General features: G+C 48.0%; 1 protein-coding gene across 10 annotated transcripts in view; it reads left to right on the top strand.

The window, feature by feature from the left end:
• LOC138297861 (uncharacterized) overlaps positions 1-21,922 on the top strand; it is a 1,048,787-nt gene that overhangs the window by 704,294 nt on the left and 322,571 nt on the right. The window lies entirely within an intron of this gene.

Genomic DNA, 21,922 nt, shown 5'->3' with positions numbered 1-21,922 from the left:
CTTTGTAACAAACAATCTGAGGCTCCTAAGAGAAGAACATTACAATAATCCAATCTGCTCAAGATCACACTTTACACAATCAAGGTTTTGGCAGTTGTTGGTAACAGAGGCAGATGTTTTTGCAGGCCTCACAAAAGTGAAAAGCAAGTCCCAGCTACTTTGGTAACGTGACCTTCCAAGGATATTTTGCTAATAAAAATAACCCCCAAATTCTGGACAGAGTATGAAGGGGATGGTACTTTCTGTGAAGATAACAGCCAGAAATTGGCTAGCAGATTCAGGGGAATTTTATTGACTGAGCTACATAGAAGCTTTGTTTTGTCTCTGTCAAATTTCAAAGAATTAGCGTTCAGCCAAGTTGCACTATCCTTCATGCAGTTGTGAAGGGTCTTAGTCATCTGATGGTCGCTATCCAGTGACAAGATTAGCTAGGTGTCATCTGCATATTTAACTAACCAAATATGGTGGGGGGCAACGTCCCAAACAACACTCTGCAAGCGCACCTGGTCCTTAGCAAGTAAATTTACAAGGGGTCGCGTATAGGTCGACAAACCTTTTGATTTGCATGGAGTATCCTAGTCATGCAGTGACCATTGGACCAATAATCAACATCAATAATCAAGGAACATCTTATACAAAAACAGCTCAAAACCATCTACTCATGAATAACCACAACTTGAAAGGGAGGTAACAATTTTTATTTCCCTATTGATTACAACTCTAAAGCATCTGTTAGATAAATCTTTATTCAAAACCACTTCTTTATTGATTCGTTAACAGAAAACATCATCACTGAAAGAAACGTATACAACAATGCAATTTCCTAAGCTAAGAATACCAGCATTAAAGGCGAAGTTCAGCAATTAAGTTTGTCAGTCAATTGTCACTGTCAACGTCACCCTTAACAGCCTGCCTAACCAAGATTAGCATCAGCATGTGGGACTTCATGCGAAAACCCTTAGAGAAAACATTAATTTGCAAAAAATCTATCTAAGAGAATTTCTATAATCAGCGCAGTTGGTACCTAGAAGAAAAGGCATAAAATTGTCAGTCACATTTTCATAGCTACCTATCCAGGATGGATCAGCAACAAGTCAGTCTTCGTCTTCAGGTCATCAATTAGTCAGCTACAGATCAGGCTCATAGATTATGAGCCCAACGACAGCACCTCGGACAGCATCTCTGACGTCATCAAATTCTCTCATCGCATCCCTGATTTTAGCCCCTTGTCATGACTTTTTATTAGGGTCTCTCAGTCCATCCCCCTAATTTCTAATTGGTCAGTCAGTCAGCAGATATGACTTTAACCTATAGTTTTTGCTTACTGAATCTACTAATTTTCATATGAGTTTGTTCACAAGATGTGGATTGGTTCTCTAGGCGATGTCCTCATCATCCGGCTCTTCAGGTATCAAAATTGTTGCATGTTCTTCCTCAGTCAGTGGCTCCATTGTTTAAGTCCTAGGAAAGTACATTTAGCCTACTCTACACATAATTGTATCAAATTGTCTTCATCATCTCCTGTCCGTCGGTACATTGCAGAAACTTCTAGCTAACTAACTTTAACATCGAGCGGGTCATAGTCAGTGCATGCCTCGAGTTCTTTGCAAAGCGCTCAGCAATTTCAGCTTTCCGTGTGTGAGGCCCAGGAAAACTAGGCCTTTAGTTCGGCTAACTTAGCACTTATGCACAACATAGGTTATACATCTCATTATGAGATATTATTACATTTTTCTCATATATTTTCATTATTTCTTGCAGTTTTAGTTTTATTAGCACACATGGTGATCACCCCCCCCGAGGGCACATTTTCAAACGTGCACGTTATTCTTCTCTATGATTAATTTCTCTACGCATTTCTCATTAGTAAACACATATATATCATTAATAATTTTCTCAATTAGCATATCTGCTTCAACAGTCCCTCCTCTGATGACTAAATATGTAATCACACCTTTCTTTGCCATCATCTTTACAATTCAGTCTCTAATGTACTCTGTCTTTTTCTTAAATTATATCTATAGATTCTTCCCCTGGGTTGTTCTTCCCTGCTCTGATCATTTTTAGACCTTTTTAATTTTATCTTTTGCCATCATTTGCATGTACCCCATAATCCTAATATACAAACAATCACAATTAATATTCCCTGTACAATTTTCCATAATACCCCATTCCAAATTTGACTAAACCAATTGCCTACTGAAGCAAATCCCTTTCCAACTTTTTCCCAAACCCCTGGTTCCTTCAATTCCTTCAAATCCTTACTTGAATTAGTTAGGTTAGTAAGTAAGGGCCAGATGTACCAAAGGATTTTACCCATTCTGTGTCTATGGGAAAATGCTTTAGTACATATGGCCCTTAGTCTTTTATCTCCTTATCATTATCAGGTATGTACGAGCAACAATGCCTAGCATTAATCATCCTACACACTCCGCCGTCTTTCTCTAAAATTATGTCTAAAGCAAGCCTATTTTGAAGCGTCATGGCTCTATCCGTAGCTAATTCAGTATCTAACAGGAGTATTGCCCCTGTAAAATTTTGCCAGCATGTTATCCACAATAGTAGACAACTTTCGTATCTTGACTGCATTCAAAATAACTCCTAGAGAAGGAATTACTGCACCAACAATATCTCGCACAATTGCAGAAGAGGTTTCCCTCCTCTGTCGCTCATGATGTAATTCAGTCACTTTTGTAAACTTCTTTAAATCATCTATCTGATAAATTTTAGGGAAAACTATCCCCAAAAAACATGTCCCATACCATCCTCTAGGAAGACGGCAATAAGCATTAAGGTCCTCATTACAACATTGGCAGTAAAAGCCGCTCACCGCCGTGCAGAAGACCACCAACACACCGCCGTGGCTGCGGAATTCCGCCATAGCTATTATGACCCACAGTTCGGAATCCGCCAAAATTCAGACACCCACACAAGTCCGCCACACCAAAGGTCAGTGATAAACTGGCAATAACAAAACCTCCACAGTCACGCCAACAGAAATACGCCCACACTATCACGACCCACGAATTCACGCGGCGGTCTTTCAACCGCGGTATTCCATTGGCGGTACAAACCGCCAGGCCAGAGAGAGACAGCACCAGCAAGAACAACAGCAGCCACTGGCACACAACACCAGCACCCACAGAACTTCCACGCACCTCACACAACACACCACTACATATCAGCACACTTATCACCACACACTCCACCCCACACATCACCTCAACCACCCCATGGCACGGCAAAGACACCCCAGGTTCTCGGAGCTCAGGGTCATGGTGGAGGAAATCGTCCGGGTAGAGCCACAGCTATTCGTATCATAGGTGCAGCAAACCTCCATTGCAAGGAAGATGGAGCTACGGCGAAGAATCGTGGACAGGGTAAACGCAGTGGGATAGCACCCAAGAAATCGGGAGGACATCAGGAAGAGGTGGAACGACCTACAGGGGAAGGTGCGTTCCGTGGTCTCAAGACACCACCTGGCGGATCAGCGGACTGGCGGCGGACCCCCACCTCCTCCCCCACAACTAACAACATGGGAGGAGCAGGTCTTGGCAATTCTGCATCCTGAGGGCCTCGCAGGAGTAGGTGGAGGAATGGACTCTGGTAAGTCAAATCTTAACTATTACATCCCCCACACTACCTGCATGCCAGCACATACCCCCACCCTCACCCCCAACCCCATCACTCTAACTCCTCACAAATGTCCCAATATCACAAACCACACATCCTAACACCAAGCCCTGCATGCAATAACAAAGCATGGACACCAATCACCAAAGCATGCCCACTGCACATACCCATACAACCCCCTAAACCATCATCACACAAGGTCCCACACAGGAATGCAAGCACTGGGGTACACGGTCACCCACCCATTGCACACCATGCCACACACAGATGTAATAGTCATCCTTTTATACCCCTGCAGGACCCCTACCCAACGTCACCGGACAGGAGGGTCCACACATGTCCACACCATCAACAGAAGAGGCCCACAGTGATGACAGCACCTCTGTCCAACTGGATCTAGATGACCAGCCCGGTCCATCGGGGACCTAGGGACAGTCGGTTCCCCTGACACAGTAACAGGCCACTACAGACCTTCCCCCCTCTGGAAACACCAGCACAGCACCCACCCATCGGGCCCATACCTCTGTCCCCAGGACACGCCAATCAGCAGTGTGTCCACCACTACAGGGAAACCAGGCTAACCCACCACTCCAAGAACAACAGGGACCTGGGGGCAGTGGCAGTGGGCTCACGGTCCAGGTGACGGAGGCCCAGGAACACAGGGGAACTGGGAGGGCTGCTGTGTGACAGCGGGTGGACAGGCCAAGGGAACCCACTCTCCACGAGGCCCTCCCCTCCATCATGGGAGCCTACCACCACTCCCAGGAGACGATGGCAACGGTACTGGCCAAGTTTCAGGAGACCCAGCGCCTGCAGTAGGAACAGTATTTGGGCTTCAGGGAGGAACTCAGAACCATCAGCTCCACCCTGGGCACCATCATAGGGGTGCTGAAGGAACTCGTGAACACCAGGAGGGACACTGTGCACTACAAGGGGCCCCTGACACTAGCATGGACGATGAACTGCCCACCACCTCCGCCGGCGCTAGTGGACAGGACGCCCCACCACAGGACCACCACACCAGCAGCCCACCCCCTGCAGAGGGAGAACCACCCCGCAAACGGTCCCTGAGATCCAGGACAAAGACAGAGCACGAGGCCAAGACCCCCGCCAAGAAATGAGACCACCCTGATTGTCATCCTACTGTCCCACTTTGTCACCCTGTCCATACTTAAACTGCCCCAGCTCCACTTCCTATGCCTATATGGGCAATGCACCTGTGAGACTAATAGACTGGACTCTGCCATGGACATTCCTCCGCCATCACCCCTCACCATTTTACTACCCCCTCCAATATTGAGCACTTAAATAAACACACTTAAAGCACAAAACAATCTGGAGTCTGTCTGTGATTTCGAAATAGTGTATTAGCAATTACAGTGACAAAATGCTCTTACAATTGTAATGTCAACATACCTATGTCACACAGCTCTAGTCCATGAGGAATCTAAGCAGATATCACACAGTGGGACCCACATCTGTGAAATCGTAAGGGAAAGAGACAACTCAGTGCCAACACACTGGGTGAAAAGGACAGACAGTAGAGACGTACCAGTGTTAAAATACATGTAGTAGGCAGGTCTGTATTCCTACCTGTGTCTCACTGGAAATATTGCTGGATCACTGAGTCCCTGTTGTTCATGTCTTCTTCCTCTGCCACAACACCACCATCTGGACCATCCTCCTGCAGAAAAGGCACATGTCGGCGCAAAGCCAAGTTATGAAGCATACAGCAGGCCACGATGATCTAGCACACCTTCTTTGGTGAGTAGAATAGGGATCCACCTGTCATATGGAGGCACCGGAACCTGGCCTTCAGGAGGCCGAAGGTCCGCTCGATTACCCTCCTAGTTCGCCCATGGGCCTCATTGTGGCGTTCCTCTGCCCTTGTCCTGGGATTCCTCACTGGGGTCAGTAGCCATGACAGGTTGGGGTAACCAGAGTCACCTGCAAATGGCGAGGGACAACTGTTAGACACGCACTAACCTGTAGGGATATTCCCAGACCCAGACAACCATTCCCAATGTCTTGCTCCCAGGAGCTCACCTAATAGCCACACACGGTGCCTCTGGAGTTGACCCATCACATAAGGGATGCTGCTATTCCGCAGGATTTAGGCGTCATGCACTGGGCCAGGGAAAATGGCATTCACATGGGAGATGTACTGGTGGGCCAAACATACCATCTGTACATTCATTGAATGATAACTCTTCCTGTTTCTGTACACCTGTTCACTCCTGTGGGGGGGGAGCAAAGCCACCTGGGTCCCATCAATGGCATCTATGATGTTTGGGATATGTCCCAGGGCATAGAAATCACCTTTCACTGTAAGCAAATCCTCCACCTGAGGGAAAACGATGTAGCTCTGCATGTGTTTCAGCAGGGCAGACAACACCCTGGACAAAACGTTGGAAAACATAGGCCGGGACATCACTGATGCTATGGCCACTGTTGCTTGAAATGACCCCCTTGCAAGGAAATGGAGCACTGACAGCACCTGCACTTGAGGGGGGATTCCTGTGGGATGGCGGATTGCTGACATCAGGTCTGGCTCCAACTGGGTACACAGTTCCTGGATTGTCGCACGGTCAAGCCTGTATGTGATAATCACATGTCGCTCCTCCATTGTCGACAGGTCCACCAATGGTCGGTACACCGGAGGATGCCGCCATAACAACTCAGAGGTACGTACCCATAGTTTACACAGAACACCATTCATACACAAAAGGTAGCCTGTATGTGTGTTGAGTCTAGGCCTAGGTATGTGTGACGTAGTTGAAAATTTATCCATGTGGGCCGCTGAAATGGCGGCTGTCTGACCTCTAAAGTGGGACAATGGGATGTGAGGTAACTGCGCTGGTTTTGTACACCGTCGCGGTAGGCGGTCGAAGACCGCGGCGCAATGCTGCATTGGTTAACATCGGACCCTATGGGTCCCAGGAGCCAATGACGATGTACGCCGGTGGTGACGGTACGCACCGCCGCGGACGTGACCGCCATTTTCTATCTGTTCAATCACTCGATACCTGATCTTCGACAGGAGAGGACCTACACTGCAAGTGCTGCTGTGACCTCGGTCTGGAAGAGACAATGGCTCGAGTGTCTGGGGAAAGGGCCCCTGCCTTCACATCAGAGGAGTTGGAGAAACTCGTGGATGGGGTCCTCCCCCAGTTCACGCTACTCTACGGTCCTCCAGACAAACAGGTAAGTACACTGGGAGCATGCTGTATGGGCTATGCGTGTGTGGAGAGGGCTGGATGTAAGAAGGAAGGGGGGAGAGTGCGGCGTGCATGAAACAACAGTAAATGCATGTGCCACATGGCAAGGGTAGGGATGGGGGCCAATCACTTTGACGGTGCAGTTGGTAATAACTTACTCTTCCCCCTGTACATTTCATGTAGGTCAGCGCCCACCAGAAAAAACATATTTGGCGTGCCATCGCCAAGGACGTCCGGACCCTGGGGGTCTACCACAGACGGAGCACCCACTGCCGGAAAAGATGGGAGGACATTCGCCGCTGGAGCAAGAAGACGGCGGAGGCTCAGCTTGGGATGGCCTCCCAATGTAGGAGGGGTGCCCGTTGCACCATGACCCCCCTGATGTTCAGGATCCTGTCGGTGGCGTACCCGGAGTTGGATGGGCGCTTGAGGGCATCACAGCAGACACAAGGGGGTGAGTACACTCTCATTCTGCTGACTTTGCGCACAGTGGAGAGGTCTGAGTGGGGGAGGTGGGCTGTGGGTTTCCCTAGGCCAGGGTGAGTTCCGTAGGCAAGGTCCCTCCGTAAGGCAGGCCATGTGGCACCCTACCCCACCTCTGTAGTGTGCCAAGTACACCTAGTCATGCCCCTGTGTCATCTATGTGTGCAGATGTCGTCCATAGCCTTGTAGGGCATTTCCCAGGAATTGAACAGTGGAGCCCAAGAGCGTGGCGTAGTGCAGGGGGCTTCTGTGTCTGTTGTGTCCGCCAACGGAAGCGGTAATACATGCACTCAACATGCCTTTCTTCTGTCGTCCCCCCCCTTTTTGTGGTCTCCCTGTTCTTGTGTGCATTAGCATCATCAGGCGGAGGAGCAGTGGCACCGGAGCACCGCGGGGCTGCATCCCACATGGCCATGGAGGGCCACACTACGGACTCGGACTTCACCAGTGGGATGGAGGGCGAGGGGAGCTCCACGGCGGGGACAGGAGCTGAGACCAGTGACACAGACTTGTCCACTGATGGGAGCTCCATTGTGGTGGCGGCAACATCTGTGCCCCCCCCATCTACGGATACAGCCGCCACCCCCCCTTCCAGCACCGCTCTCCCAGCAGCCCCTCAGCCTTCGTCCCGTGCCCCCATCTCCCGGGAGGGTGGGCATCACCTTCGCCCCAGGCACCTCAGGCCCTGCCCCAGTCACCCCTGCTGCCCTCAGTGAGGAGGCAATTGACCTCCTCAGGTCCCTCACTGTTGGGCAGTCTACCATTTTGAATGCCATCCAGGGTGTAGAAAGGCAGTTTCAACACACAAATGCATTACTGGAGGGCATTCATTCTGGTTAGGCGGCCCTTTAGCGAGCTTTTCAGACTCTGGCCTCAGCACTGATGGCAGCCATTGTCCCTGTGTCTAGCCTCCCCCCTCCAACTTCCTCCACTGCCTCCAATGTGTCCCCCTCCTCCTCGTCTCCCTCCTCCCTCCCAGTCTCGTCTACACTCACACCTGCATGCACTACCTCTACAGCCACTATGTCCCTCTCCAGCACACCCACCACCACACCCCGCTCATGTGCAGTCACCACCCCCACTACCATTCACACGTCCCCTGTGTCCTCTCCCAGTGTGTCTGTGACGCCCCCTCCCAAGATACACAAACGCAGGCACACACCCACCCAACAGCCATCCACCTCACGACAGCCTCCAGCGCATGCACCTTCACCCAAAGTCAGCAAACGAACACCTCCTACAACCACCACCTCTTCCTCCACTCCCAAACCCCCTCCAGCTACCCGTTCCAGTGTGTCAAAAAAATGTTTCCTGTCCAACCTTGACCTCTTTCCCACACCTCCCCCACCCTGTCCATCTCATAGGTCCCGAACTAGCACCTCAGCCACAACATCTCCGGGACCAGTGGTGCCTGTAGTCACTGGAATCTGGAGTGCACCAGCCACAAGGGCAGCCAGTGTGGCACGGAGCCACAGCACAGACAGTCCCCCACCTGTGAAGCATCAGAAGTTGGCCAGTGCCCGGCGGGAGAGGGGGAAGACTCCAGCCACCAAAGCCGCTCCCAGGGGTCCCAGTGGGAGTGTGGACTCAGCTGTGACACCCTCCAAGGTGGGGAAGGGCCACAAGAAACCAGGAAAGTCTGGGAAGAGCAGCACGGCGGAGAAGACCGCCATCATACCCGCTGCCCAGGAGGCCACCTCCAGCACCAGCCCAGCTGCCCAGGACAGGACTGCCAGCACAAGCCCAGATGCCCAGGACAGGACTGCCAGCACAAGCCCAGCTGCCAAGGACAGGATCGCCAGCACAAGCCCACCAGCCCAGGACAGGACCGCCAGCACAAGCCCACCTGCCCAGGACAGGACCGGCAGCACAAGCCCACCTGCCCAGGAGGCCACCACCAGCAAAAGCCCCGCTGGACCGCCAGCAGCTGAGTCCCTGCAATGGAGACCGCCGCCTAAAGCACCGCTGCACAGGGCGCCGCCATCTCAAGCACTGCTGAACAGGGCACCGCCGTCTCAAGCACCGCTGAACAGGGCACCGCCGTCTCAAGCACCGCTGAACAGGGCACCGCCGTCTCAAACACCGCTGAACAGGGCACTGCCATCTCAAGCACCGCTGAACAGGGCACCGTCGTCTCAAGCACCGCTGAACGGGGCACCGTCGTCTCAAGCACCGCTGAACGGGGCACCGCCATCTCAACCACCGCTGAACAGGGCACCGCCGTCTCAAGCACCGCTGCACAGGGCACTGCCATCGCAAGCACCGCTGGCCCATGAGCGGCAAGGGCAGTGACGCAACTTAGTCCGTCACGGGGTGAATGATGCACTCTGGGCACCATGCCCCCTCCAGAACCAGAGGAGACTGTCATTCACTACCTCTGTCCTTAGCAGTATGAAGCACTCTGGGCACAAAGCCCCCTCCAGAACCAGTGGAGACTGTCATCCACTACCTCTGTCCTTAGCAGGATGAAGCACTCTGGGCACAAAGCCCCCTCCAGAACCAGTGGAGTATCACATCACTACCTCAGTCCTTGGCAGGATGAAGCACTCTGGGGACAAAGTCCCCTCCAGAACCAGTGGAGTATCACATCCACTACCTCAGTCCTTGGCAGGATGAAGCACTCTGGGCACAAAGCCCCCTCCAGAACCAGTGGAGTATCAAATCCATTACCTCTGTCCTTGGCAGGATGAAGCACTCTGGGGACAAAGACCCCTCCAGAACCAGAGGAGACTGTCATCCACTTGAGAGACTGTGACATTGCAGTCCCCAGGACTGAACAGTGGGCAAACCACCCACTGTAGAGATTTGTGGACTGTGGCTTTGCACTCCCCAGGATTGAACAGTGGGCAACCCACCCACTGTAGAGACTTGTGAGACTGTGGCTTTGCACTCCCCAGGATTGAACAGTGGGCAACCCACCCACTGTAGAGACTTGTGAGACTGTGGCTTTGCACTCCCCAGGATTGGACAGTGGGCAACCCACCCACTGTAGAGACTTGTGAGACTGTGGCTTTGCACTCCCCAGGATTGAACAGTGGGCAAACCACCCACTGTGTAGACTTGTGAGACTGTGGCTTTGCACTCCCCAGGATTGAACAGTGGGCACACCACCCACTGTGTAGACTTGTGAGACTGTGGCTTTGCACTCCCCAGGATTGAACAGTGGGCAAACCACCCACTGTGTAGACTTGTGAGACTGTGGCTTTGCACTCCCTAGGATTGAACAGTGGGCATGTGGCCCCTTCGTGGGTTTGGTGTTGTGCACTCAAGCGGCTGAGGTGCCCCCCCTTTCCCTTCCCTTGAGGTGCCTGTTTAGTTGCACTCTGATGCCCCTGCAGTGTTCTTTCCGTCATGGTCGGGTATCTTGTGTGGGCCTCGCCCATACCGTGTGGTCCCAGTGTTCCATGGACTTTATTAGAGCACTACCTGGACTACTATGCTTGGTATATATTTTGTACATGGTGTATATATATGTTTCTGCCTACTTGCTTTTAATATATTACAATGGTTACACTCATTTTCTATTGTCTTTGCATTCTTCCGGGGGGCTTGGTTGGTGTAACTGTGATGTATTGATATGCATTAGTGTGTGTGTTGTGGTGGGTGAGGGTGGGGGTGGGGGTGTTGCGTGTCCCTATTTTTTCCCTCCCCCCTCCCCTGTGTCGTAGTTGCAGTACTCACCGTGGTCTTCGCCGCCGGCATTCGTGCTCCTGGTAGAGGAGCAGGAAGACTATTGCAGGTAGAATTTGTAGTTCCGGATCCATGGCGTCCTCGTTCCTTGTGGGGTGTGTAGAGGTGAGCGTTTTTCCTTCGGGATTCCTGTTTCCGCCGTGTTTTTATCCGCAGTGAATCCGCCCCGGAAAAGGTGATGGATTGGCCTGTCATAATAGTGTGGGCGGTACATTGTCTCCCGCCTGTCTGTTGGCGGTGACCGCTGCGCTGTTTGTTTGTACCGCCGTGGCGGTCAGAGTGTTAAAGTGGCTGTCTTTGTTGGCGGTTTCTGTCACGGTCGGAATTGCAAATTGTTTACCGCCAGCCTGTTGGCGGTCTTACCGCCGCTTTAACACCGACCGCCAGGGTTGTAATGACCACCTAAGTCCACAAATGTAGTAGATCCAAGGAATTGCAGGGTGCTGACCATTCACCATAAAAGTCCATTTACTTTGAACCAAAAACACATGCCTACATTCACTTATTCCCACAAAGAAAGTGTCAGTGCGTGATTTTGGCCTATATATACAAAGCTTCCCTACATGTAATGCATCTAAAGCTAATTTGCCTTGCATTTTAATAGCAGTGTAAGCATATTCATTCTTATAAGTTCTCTTCTCTAATCCTTTCTCTAATTTCTCCTTCAATGCCTTTCTCCTGTCATCAGTATGCCCTATAAAGCTCTTTTCTAACGGGGTAGTAAGCATGTCAGATTATTCTTATGACCGTATGCGGTACCAAACTTTAATGTCGTTTCAAAGAAGCCTCTAACTAATACTATATCATGTTCTTTAGCTATTTTACTCAGATATCTAATAATGGCAACAAAAGAAAACACAAGGTCGTAGTGTGAGTAAAAATAATGAATATATTCTTGGTTATAGAATCTTGTTAGTAGCAGACTACAGCTTATGCCATATGTTAGTGGCAGACTGTAAGGAAATGCCTCCTTGGCATGGTTACCCCCTGACTTTTTGCCTTTGCTGGTGCTAAGTTTTGATTTGAAAGTGTGCTGAGGCCTGCTAACCAGGCCCCAGCACCAGTGTTCTTTCCCTAACCTGTACTTTTGTTTCCACAATTGGCACACTCTGGCATCCAGTTAAGGTGCCCCCTGAAACCTTAACCGACTATCCGTGTAGGCTGACTAGTTCTAGCAGCCTGCCACATACCAGACATGTTGCTGGCCACATGGGGAGAGTGCCTTTGTCACACTGTGGCTATTAACAAAGCCTGTACTGGGTGGAGGTGCTTCACACCTCCCCCTGCAGGAACTGTAACACCTCACCTCAAAGGCTCACCCCCTTTGTTACAGCACCCCAGGGCACTCCAGCTAGTGGAGTTGCCCGCCCCCTCCGGCCACGGCCCCACTTTTGCCGGCGTCACTGGCCAGTCAGGACAGCACCTAAGGTGTCCTGAGCTGAGGTGACTCTAACTTTTAGAAATCCTCAATCTTGCAGATGGAGGATTCCCCCAATAGGATTAGGGATATGCCCCCCTCCCCTCAGGGAGGAGGCACAAAGAGGGTATAGCCACCCTCAGGGCTAGTAGCCATTGGCTACTAATCCCCCAGACCTAAACACGCCCTTAAACTTAGTATTTAAGGGCTCTCCAGAACCTAGGAACTCAGATTCCTGCAACCTAAGAAGAAGAGGACTGCTAAGCTGAAAAACCCTGCAGAGAAGACGGAGACACCAACTGCTTTGGCCCCAGTCCTACCGGCCTGTCTCCCCACTTCTAAAGACACTGCTCCAGCGACGCTTTCCCCAGGGACCAGCGACCTCTGAATCCTCAGAGGACTGCCCTGCATCTAGAAGGATCAAGAACTCCCGAGGACAGCGGCTCTGTTCACCAAAGACTGCAACTTTGTAACAAAGGAGCAACTTTAAAACAACTCGTGTTTCCCGCCGGAAGCGTGAGACTTGGCACTCTGCACCCGACGCCCCCGGCTCGACTTGTGGAGAACAATCACTTCAGGGAGGACTCCCCGGCGACTGCGAGACCGTGAGTAGCCAGAGTTGACCCCCTTGATCCCCCACAGCGACGCCTGCAGAGGGAATCCCGAGGCTCCCCCTGACCGTGACTGCCTGCTTCTAAGAACCCGACGGCAGATAGGGACACTGAACCCGCAGCCCCCAGGACCTGAAGGATCCGACCTCCAGTGCAGGAGCGACCCCCAGGTGGCCCTCTCCCTTGCCTGCCTGCATCGCTAAAGAGACCCCTTGGTCTCCCATTGATTTCAATTACAAACTCAACGCTTGTTTGCACACTGCACCCGGCCGCCCCGTGCTGCTGAGGGTGTACTTTCTGTGTGGACTTGTGTCCCCCCCGGTGCCCTACAAAACCCCCCGGGTCTTCCCTCCGAAGACGCGGGTACTTACCTGCTGGCAGACTGGAAACGGGGGGCCCCCTTCTCCATTGAAGCCTATGCGTTTTGGGCACCACTTTGACCTCTGCACCTGAACGGCCCTGAGCTGCTGGTGTGGTAACTTTGGGGTTTCTCTGAACCCCCAACGGTGGGCTACCTTGGACTCAAACTTGAACCCCGTAGGTGGTTTACTTACCTGGAAAAACTAACAAACTCTTACTCCCCCCAGGAACTGTTGAAAATTGCACTGTGTCTAGTTTTAAAATAGCTATATGTGATTTATGTGAAAACTTGATATGCTATTTTGCTAATTCAAAGTTCCTAAAGTACCTACCTGCAATACCTTTCATTTGAAGTATTACATGTAAATCTTGAACCTGTGGTTCTTAAAATAAACTAAGAAAATATATTTTTCTATACAAAAACCTATTGGCCTGGAATTGTCTCTGAGTGTGTGTTCCTCATTTATTGCCTGTGTGTGTACAACAAATGCTTAACACTACTCCTTTGATAAGCCTACTGCTCGACCACACTACCACAAAATAGAGTATTAGTATTATCTCTTTTGCCACTATCTTACCTCTAAGGGGAACCCTTGGACTCTGTGCATACTATTCCTTACTTTGAAATAGTGCATACAGAGCCAGGTTCCTACACAGACTATGGTACGTAACCCTTTCTTCTACAGAGGAAAGAATTTGCGTACACACAAGACAATTCCTTGCATCCATCATCTCAACATACTCACTCAATAATCAATAGAATACATTAGAAGAAAGCTCTCCTTGAGCATTAGAATAGTCATGTAAGTATTTTTCATCTAACTTAAACCTTTATAAAGCTGTTAGTGTAGTAGTCTCAGGAACATAGTAGCCTCCTTCCTTTCATGAACAGACATTCCCACAATCATTATTATAAACATTATTCCACACATAATTGCCATTCCAACACTCAAATACCTACAATATCTAATATTCCTAATGCGGTTATCTTATTCAGCCATGATCTATAAATAATCAGAAAGTAGAAATAACTCTTAGATAAAGTGCAACAGAAGAATATAAAAAAATCAAAATCGTTCTCACAGTTCAGTTTCACACGTAGGAACCCTTTCCCCTTTGTCAAAATCAGTTAGCAGCTTGTCACACTTGGGTTTTAAATTGTCACATCAGTTTATCAATGTATTTTCCGGTTTTATTTTTAACAGTCTCTCCTTTTCAGGTTTCTTCAGATTAGCTCAACAACTCAGTCTGTTGATCATCTTCAGGTTGCATCAAAGTACTGATTCAAAACTTCTGTATCAAAGCAAAAGGAGATAAACTAATTTTGCCATTCACTTGTTGCTGCATATGCCCACTCAGGACCTGCGTATCTTTGACTGCTACTCTCCTTTTTTTCAACCTTCGTTCACTACCTCATTCCCCTTCACTTAGTTCTTCCTTTCTTGTAGTATCCACTTCTTCCTCTTTTGTTTAATTTATGACCAATTCCTTCTTCTTCCCAAATTGCGATTCAGGCCAATTATTTCCTTTTCTTGTTCCTTCTGTCAATATTCTCCTCAGGATTGGACTCTTTTCCTTTTCTTTTTCTATGGTGTTTTCTCTTGATGGACCTGCAACGGGTTTATGAGGAGTCAGATCACCTTGACTTTGATCCATCTCAACTCTTTCCCCCTCTTGATCTGGTACTTGCTCTGTTTGCCTTTCAGCACCGTCTGCTTCTGGGAGAACACCTGCTGTGCTTGGTTCTCCTGGTGTATCCACTGAATTAGGTTCTTGCTCACCTTCCTGTAATTCTTCACTCTCGTCTCTTACAGGGCTGATAGACCCATCTTCCACAAGCTCAGGTTCAATCTCAGGTTCAGATTGCTCTTGTTCCGACTCATTTACAATCACTTGTTTCACTGTTGTTTGTGCTCTCAACAACACTTCTTCATGATCTTGCGGACTCACCACTCTCTTTGTATGGCTTGCATGTATCCAGTTTGGCAGTCCTGCACACTTTACAGCTGTTGTTGTTGTTAGCACCACCTGGTAGGGACCTTTCCAGCACGGTTCCAAACAGGTTTTGCGAACATGCTTTTTGATGATGACTCAATCTCCAGCTCTCAGATTGTGACCTGGGTCATGGATGGGTGGCAGGGTAGCAGACTGCACCTGCTGAGAGAAAGAGCAAATCACATCAGCCAGACCTTCGCAGTAGTCCAACACCATATCATCTGTAATATTGACAAGTGCATTAGATGGAATTGCTGGCAATCTGATTGCTCTGCCCATGAGGATCTCATGGGGCAACAGTCCTGTCTTCCTGTCAGGTATGTTTCGCATTGACATCAACACCAAAGGTAATGCATCTTGCCATTTCAGATTGGTTGCAGCACACATCTTGGCAATTCTTGATTTCAAAGTACCATTCATTTGTTCCACGAATCCTGAAGCTTCTGGGCGATAGCTACAATGCAACATCTGATCAATGTTTAGTGCTTCACATAAGAGTTTAATCACCTCATTATTGAAGTGAGTTCCCCTATCTGATTCAAAAGAGATCGCAAATCCGAACCATGGTATTAACTCCCTAAGCAACAGCTTTGCTACTGTGAGACTGTCATTTCTTCGTGTGCGGTATGCTTCAATCCAATGACTAAAGGCACACACAGTCACCAACACGTACTTCAAACCACCACATGCAGGCATGTCAATGAAATCCAATTGCATCCTGCTGAATGGTCCTCCTGCTCTTCCAATGTGGCTCAAATTTACCACCTTCCCTTTTCCCACATTTAGTTGCTGACAAATTACACATCGATGACACACTGCCTCTGTTGCTTGCCTGAATTTTGGATTGAACCAATCAAAACAATCTGACCATAGCATCCCTTCCAATATGTGCCTTCCCATGGTAATAACGGGCCATGTGTGACAACAAACTATTGGGCAATACCATCTGACCCTCCTCAGAAACCCAAATTTCATCAGATCTTTGAATTCATTTCAGCTTGACTCAAAGTTGTTTCTCTCCCTTGTCTGCATTTTCCTGTAATGTTTTCAATTCTTCTAGAGTGTCAATCACTTTTAGGGCAAAACAAGTGCAATTATTCTCTTCTTCAGGCATCAATTCCCACTTTTCTTTAAATGATATACAGTTCAATGCACAAAACCTTTCTACTTGATCTGCATTTCCATTTCCCAATGAAATGTAATCTTGTGTCTTTTGATGTGCACTGCATTTTACCACTGCAATTTCTTCAGTTAACTGTATTGCATACAGCAACTCTTTTATTCTGTCGCCATTTCCAGTAGAGGTCATGAAACCTCGTTGTTACCACAACTGACCAAAATCATGAACAATTTCAAATCCATATCGACTGTCTGTTTAAATTGTGACTCTTAGTCTCACAGAAACATAGCATGCTCTAGTAAGAGCTACTAATTCTGCTACTTGTGCAGAATATACACCTGGAAGCCATGAAGCTTCTAACGTGCCTGTAATTGTGCATACTGCATATCCTGCTCTCAATGTCCCTGTTCCATCTCTGAGAAACGAACCATCAACAAAGACAATTTGGTCATTTTCTTCTAAATGCGTGTCTCTAATATCAGGTCTTGTTTTTGTACACAGCTCAGTTACCTCAAGAAAATCATGCTCAATGTCTTCTTTTTCAATTTCAACAGTATCACTTGGAAGCAATGTTGCTGGATTCAACACTGTACATCTCTTTAATGTTACATTTGGAGCACCCAATATGCTCGTCTCATACGTTGTCAGTCTTGCACCTGTCAAGTATTGCGTTTTCATCCTTGTCAGTAAAATTTCAACAGAATGTGGTACCATTACCATCAGAAGATAACCCATTACTACCAACTCAAATTGGGAAAGACTTTTGACCAACTGCGGCTACTGCACGCAGGCAACCTGGTAAAGCTGCTGTGACCGGGTCCAATATAGCTGAAAAATAGCATACTGGGCAATAAGCACCTCCATGGACCTGTGTCAAAACAGACAAAGAACAAGCATCATGTTCATGACAAAACAATGTAAAAGGCTTCTTGTAATCAGGTATTCCCGACACTGGAGCTCTGCACAAACTCTCTCTCAATTCAGTGAATGCTTTCATCTGATCCTCCTCTAAGGTAATGGGATCTGTAACTTCCTTGTGTGTTAACTGCTGTAGGGGTTTCGCAACATCAGCAAAGTTCAGAATCCACTGTCTACAGTGCCCCACCATTCCCAGGAACATCCTGACATCTCTCTGTGAAGTCGGAGGACTTCTCTGCAGTATCATGGTAATTGTTTCTCTGGAGATTCTCCTTAACCCTTCTCAATTTGGTGTCCCAGGTATTTCACTGATTTTTGACAATACTGTAATTTTACAGGTGAAACCTTATGTCCAAAGTTTCCCAAAAGATTCAACAGGGCAATTGGGTCATACTTACACTCGTCCCTTGTTCTGAATCCGATCAGCAAATCATCAATATACTGCACTAGAGTTGATTGGTATGGCAATTCTAATGACTCCAGGTTCTTTTTCAGGATCTGATTAAACAATGATGGTGACTCCGTATACCATTGGGTAATCCTGCATCAGCTGTAGACTCTGTCTAGGAATTTAAAAATAAAAAGAAACTGACTATCCTCATGAAGAGGCACAGAAAAGAAGGCTTGTGACAAGTCTACCACCGTGAACCACTCTGCATTGCAAGGAATCTGAAACAGTATCACTGCTGGATTTGGCACCACTGGACAACAATTGACAACCAAATCGTTCACTTTTTGCAAGTCCTGCACAACACGCACTTTCCCACATGGATTCTTTAAGCCCATTATTGGTGAATTACATGGACTGCTTAACACCTTCAAAACTCCTTGTTTTAGAAAATCTCAATTTTTTGTGCCACTTTCATCAAAACATCTTGCAGCATGTTATACTGTGGAAGCTGCAGAAATACTGGATTTGGCTTCTAAGTTATCTTAATCGGCTCCACTCCCTTAATCAGACCTACTTCTTGACCCATCAGGTCCCAGACTTCTTCTTTCACTGTTCCCTGTAAGTCTGCATGTAATTCTTTCACAGTAAACATTGGGAAGAATTCAATCAACGGGTATTCTTAACTAGCATTGTTAATCACCATTTCAGCCACCTGCTCTTCTTCATCATCACTAATGGTTTGCATTTCTAATCCAGTGTCTGAACAATTAATAGAACATTTTGTCTTACACAGTAAATCTCTTCCCACTAGAGATACTGGACTCGAGTCACCCATTACAAACCTATGTAGTCCCTGGTAATTACCGATCTCAACCTGCACTAGTTCTGTGAATGGGTTTGTCAACTGTCTATTCTCCACTCCCACAACTTGAACTGTTCTGCCTGAAAGAGGTAAATTCGGAACTTCCACACTTCTCACTGTAGAGTGTATCTCCTGGATCCACTAAAAATGAGACCTTGTAACCCATCACCTTACCCTTCATAAAAGGTCCTCTCTGATCTACTTCTAAGGATGCTGCAAGTACACACGGTCCTTCATCCGAACTGTCACTCATCCATTCTTCGTTTATTCCTTCCTCACTATAAAATGGAGATTGGTGTACTGTGTTATTACTACTGTGTTGCCTCTGACCTGTGACCTGCTGAGTAAGCATCACCTGTTGCTTCTCCATCAGGGCTTGAGGTATCTGAATTTGCTGTTTAGGTACCATAGGAACCTGCTGCTGTATTGGTTGCAACTGTGTTAATTGTGCATGTGGCACCTGCATTTGCTGCACGGGTTGGAAATTGTGCACTCGATTCTGAACATTAGGAATAAATCCTTTAATTCTTGGGACTTTCACAGTTTGAAATGTACTGACATCACCACCTTGCTGAACGACTCCATCCTGTGCCATCAACGGACACTCCCGCTTCCAGTGTCCCACGTTTCCACACAAATGACAGAGCAACATCTTTTTCATCCCCTGCATGTCATTCTGCCACTACAGTACCTAACTTCGGAGCACGCATCATGTCCATTCTGCAACCTCAACCTCTTATCTGAGACTGAAACATAACAGCTCTCTTCTGCGGCAGCATAGGTGGAACTATGGCTCCTTGTACTCCTGTCTTAGCTGCCTTTATTTGCATCATCATTGCTTTCTCTTTCAGCTTTTTCTGCTTCAATTAAATCTCATCACTACAGTATTTTGCATACTGCAACACTTCATCAATTGGCTTTGCCTGCTAGCAAATCAAATGACTTTATCATCTGTCCTACTTCTGGTCTCAAACCTTCAACGAACCTGAGCACACAATATAACACGTCTTTCCGCTCAATTGCTTCCTTGCCACTGTATTCCTTGAACGCCTTTAACAATCTTTTATAGTAGGTATGTATTGACTCCTTAGACTCTTGGACCGTTCTGTCGATTCTCTGCCAGTCAATATTTTTGGGAGAGATTCTTGTCTTCAGGAACTCAATCACCTTATAGTAATTTTTCATCACCTCAGGTGAAGGTGCACCTGTTACTTTAGCCCTTTCCGGTTCACTTGTTGGCCAATCTACTGCTCTCTTACACGCGACCCATAAGTAGGCTGGAACCACTATCTCCAACAATGTATTTATTTCTTCCCACAAACATTTGGAAAGTTTCACAAATCTGTCTGTCTGCTGATACCACTCAACCGGTTTCTCTCTCAGGTTTGGGTAATCATTTGTAAATGACAATATATCACTCCTGTGCCATGAGAATTGAACAAACTGCCCCCCTGGAATCTCTCTCATCGGAAGCATCTTCACTGATTCCCTTTCTTTCTGAACATCTTCAGGCCTCTCTTGTGACTCTCGATTTTGCTTATCTTTTTTCTTTGTCCACCTACCTTCCCAATTCTCTAATGCTCCCCAGATTTGAGCACCCTGCAGCAATTCCCTCAAGTGAGCCTTCATTCCCGCTGATCTCATGTGTTCAAAATTCTTTGCCTCAAAATCTAACCTATAACTGTGTTTCAAATGCTTTGTTTTCTCTATCTCAATATCATGTTTCTCTGCTAGCTCTGCCAATTTCTGATGAATTTTACTCACTTCTTTTGTAATCTTTGGGCACAAATACCTCAGCTCTTCTTCAGTGTAGGACTCTAACCTGTTCACACCCATTGTTCCCTCGACTAACTCGGTTGCTTCTATATTTAACCTTACACGATTTATCTGCTCTTCACCCTTGGATGTATTCTGTGGTGTATTTAGACTGCCTAACCATTCACCTAGTTGCTGCGCTGACAATCCCTGTAATGAGATATTACTTGTGTTTAGCACTGGCAGTTGTTGCATCACTGCACCTGAAGCTTGTGGCATCAAAATCTCTAAACTTTGACTCGCATTTGGGCCATTTACTGCATCTGGAAGTGCTACAAGTGGACTAAGATCCATTAAAGGTCTAGATTCATTGAAAGTCTGACCTGAGGATGACATTATCTGCACAGGATCACTTACTCCTCTTCTCACAAGGCTCTGGGGGTCGTTACAACATTGGTGGAAAAAGCCGCTTACTGCCGTGCAGAAGACCACCAACACACCGCCGCAGCCGCGGAATTCCGCCACGGTCATTATGACCCAAAGCCCAGAATCCGCCAAAATCTAGACACCCACACAAGTCCGCCACACCAAAGGTCAGTGATAAACTGGTGATAACAAAACCTCCACCGTCAAGCCAACAGGAATACGCCCACACTAGCACGACCCACGAATCAACACGGCGGTCTTTCAACTGCGGTATTCCATTGGCGGTACACACCGCCGCGCTCAAAATACACACACATTTACAAAACACTACCACATTGGACAAATCGAAATACACACACCTGATACACATACACACACCACTCCCACACACTCAATACAATATAAAACACACACCCACATCACCCACAAACCTCTATGACCACAATTGCGACTGAAGGCCAGAGAGAGACACCACCATCTACAAACTAGCATTGGCAGGCACTCAACACCATCACTCACATAACATCCACGCACCTCACACAACACACCTCTAAATATCACCCCACACATCACAACACACACCACCCCACACCACCCCATGGCACAGCAAAGACACCCCAGGTTCTCTGAGGAGGAGCTCAGGGTCATGGTGGAGGAAATCATCCGGGTAGAGCCACAGCTATTCGGATCACAGGTGCAGCACACCTTCATAGCTAGGAAGATGGAGCTATGGCGAAGAATCGTGGACAGGGTCAACGCAGTGGGACAGCACCCAAGAACTAGGGATGACATCAGGAAGAGGTGGAACGACCTACGTGGGAAGGTGCGTTCCGCAGACTCAAGACACCACATTGCGGTTCAGAGGACTGGCAGCGGACCCCCACCTCCTCCCCCACAACTAACAACATGGGAGGAGCAAGTCTTGGTTATACTGCATCCTGAGGGCCTTGCAGGAGTAGCTGGAGGAATGGACTCTGGTAAGTCAAATCTTTACTACTTCATCCCCCACCCAACCTGAAAGCCATCACATAGCCCCACCCTCG

The sequence above is a fragment of the Pleurodeles waltl genome, chromosome 1_2 (genome assembly GCF_031143425.1).
Source record: "Pleurodeles waltl isolate 20211129_DDA chromosome 1_2, aPleWal1.hap1.20221129, whole genome shotgun sequence".
Taxonomy (NCBI): Eukaryota; Metazoa; Chordata; class Amphibia; order Caudata; family Salamandridae; genus Pleurodeles; species Pleurodeles waltl.
Note: the sequence above shows the minus strand (reverse complement) of the source record. Positions and strands in the feature narration are given on the sequence as shown.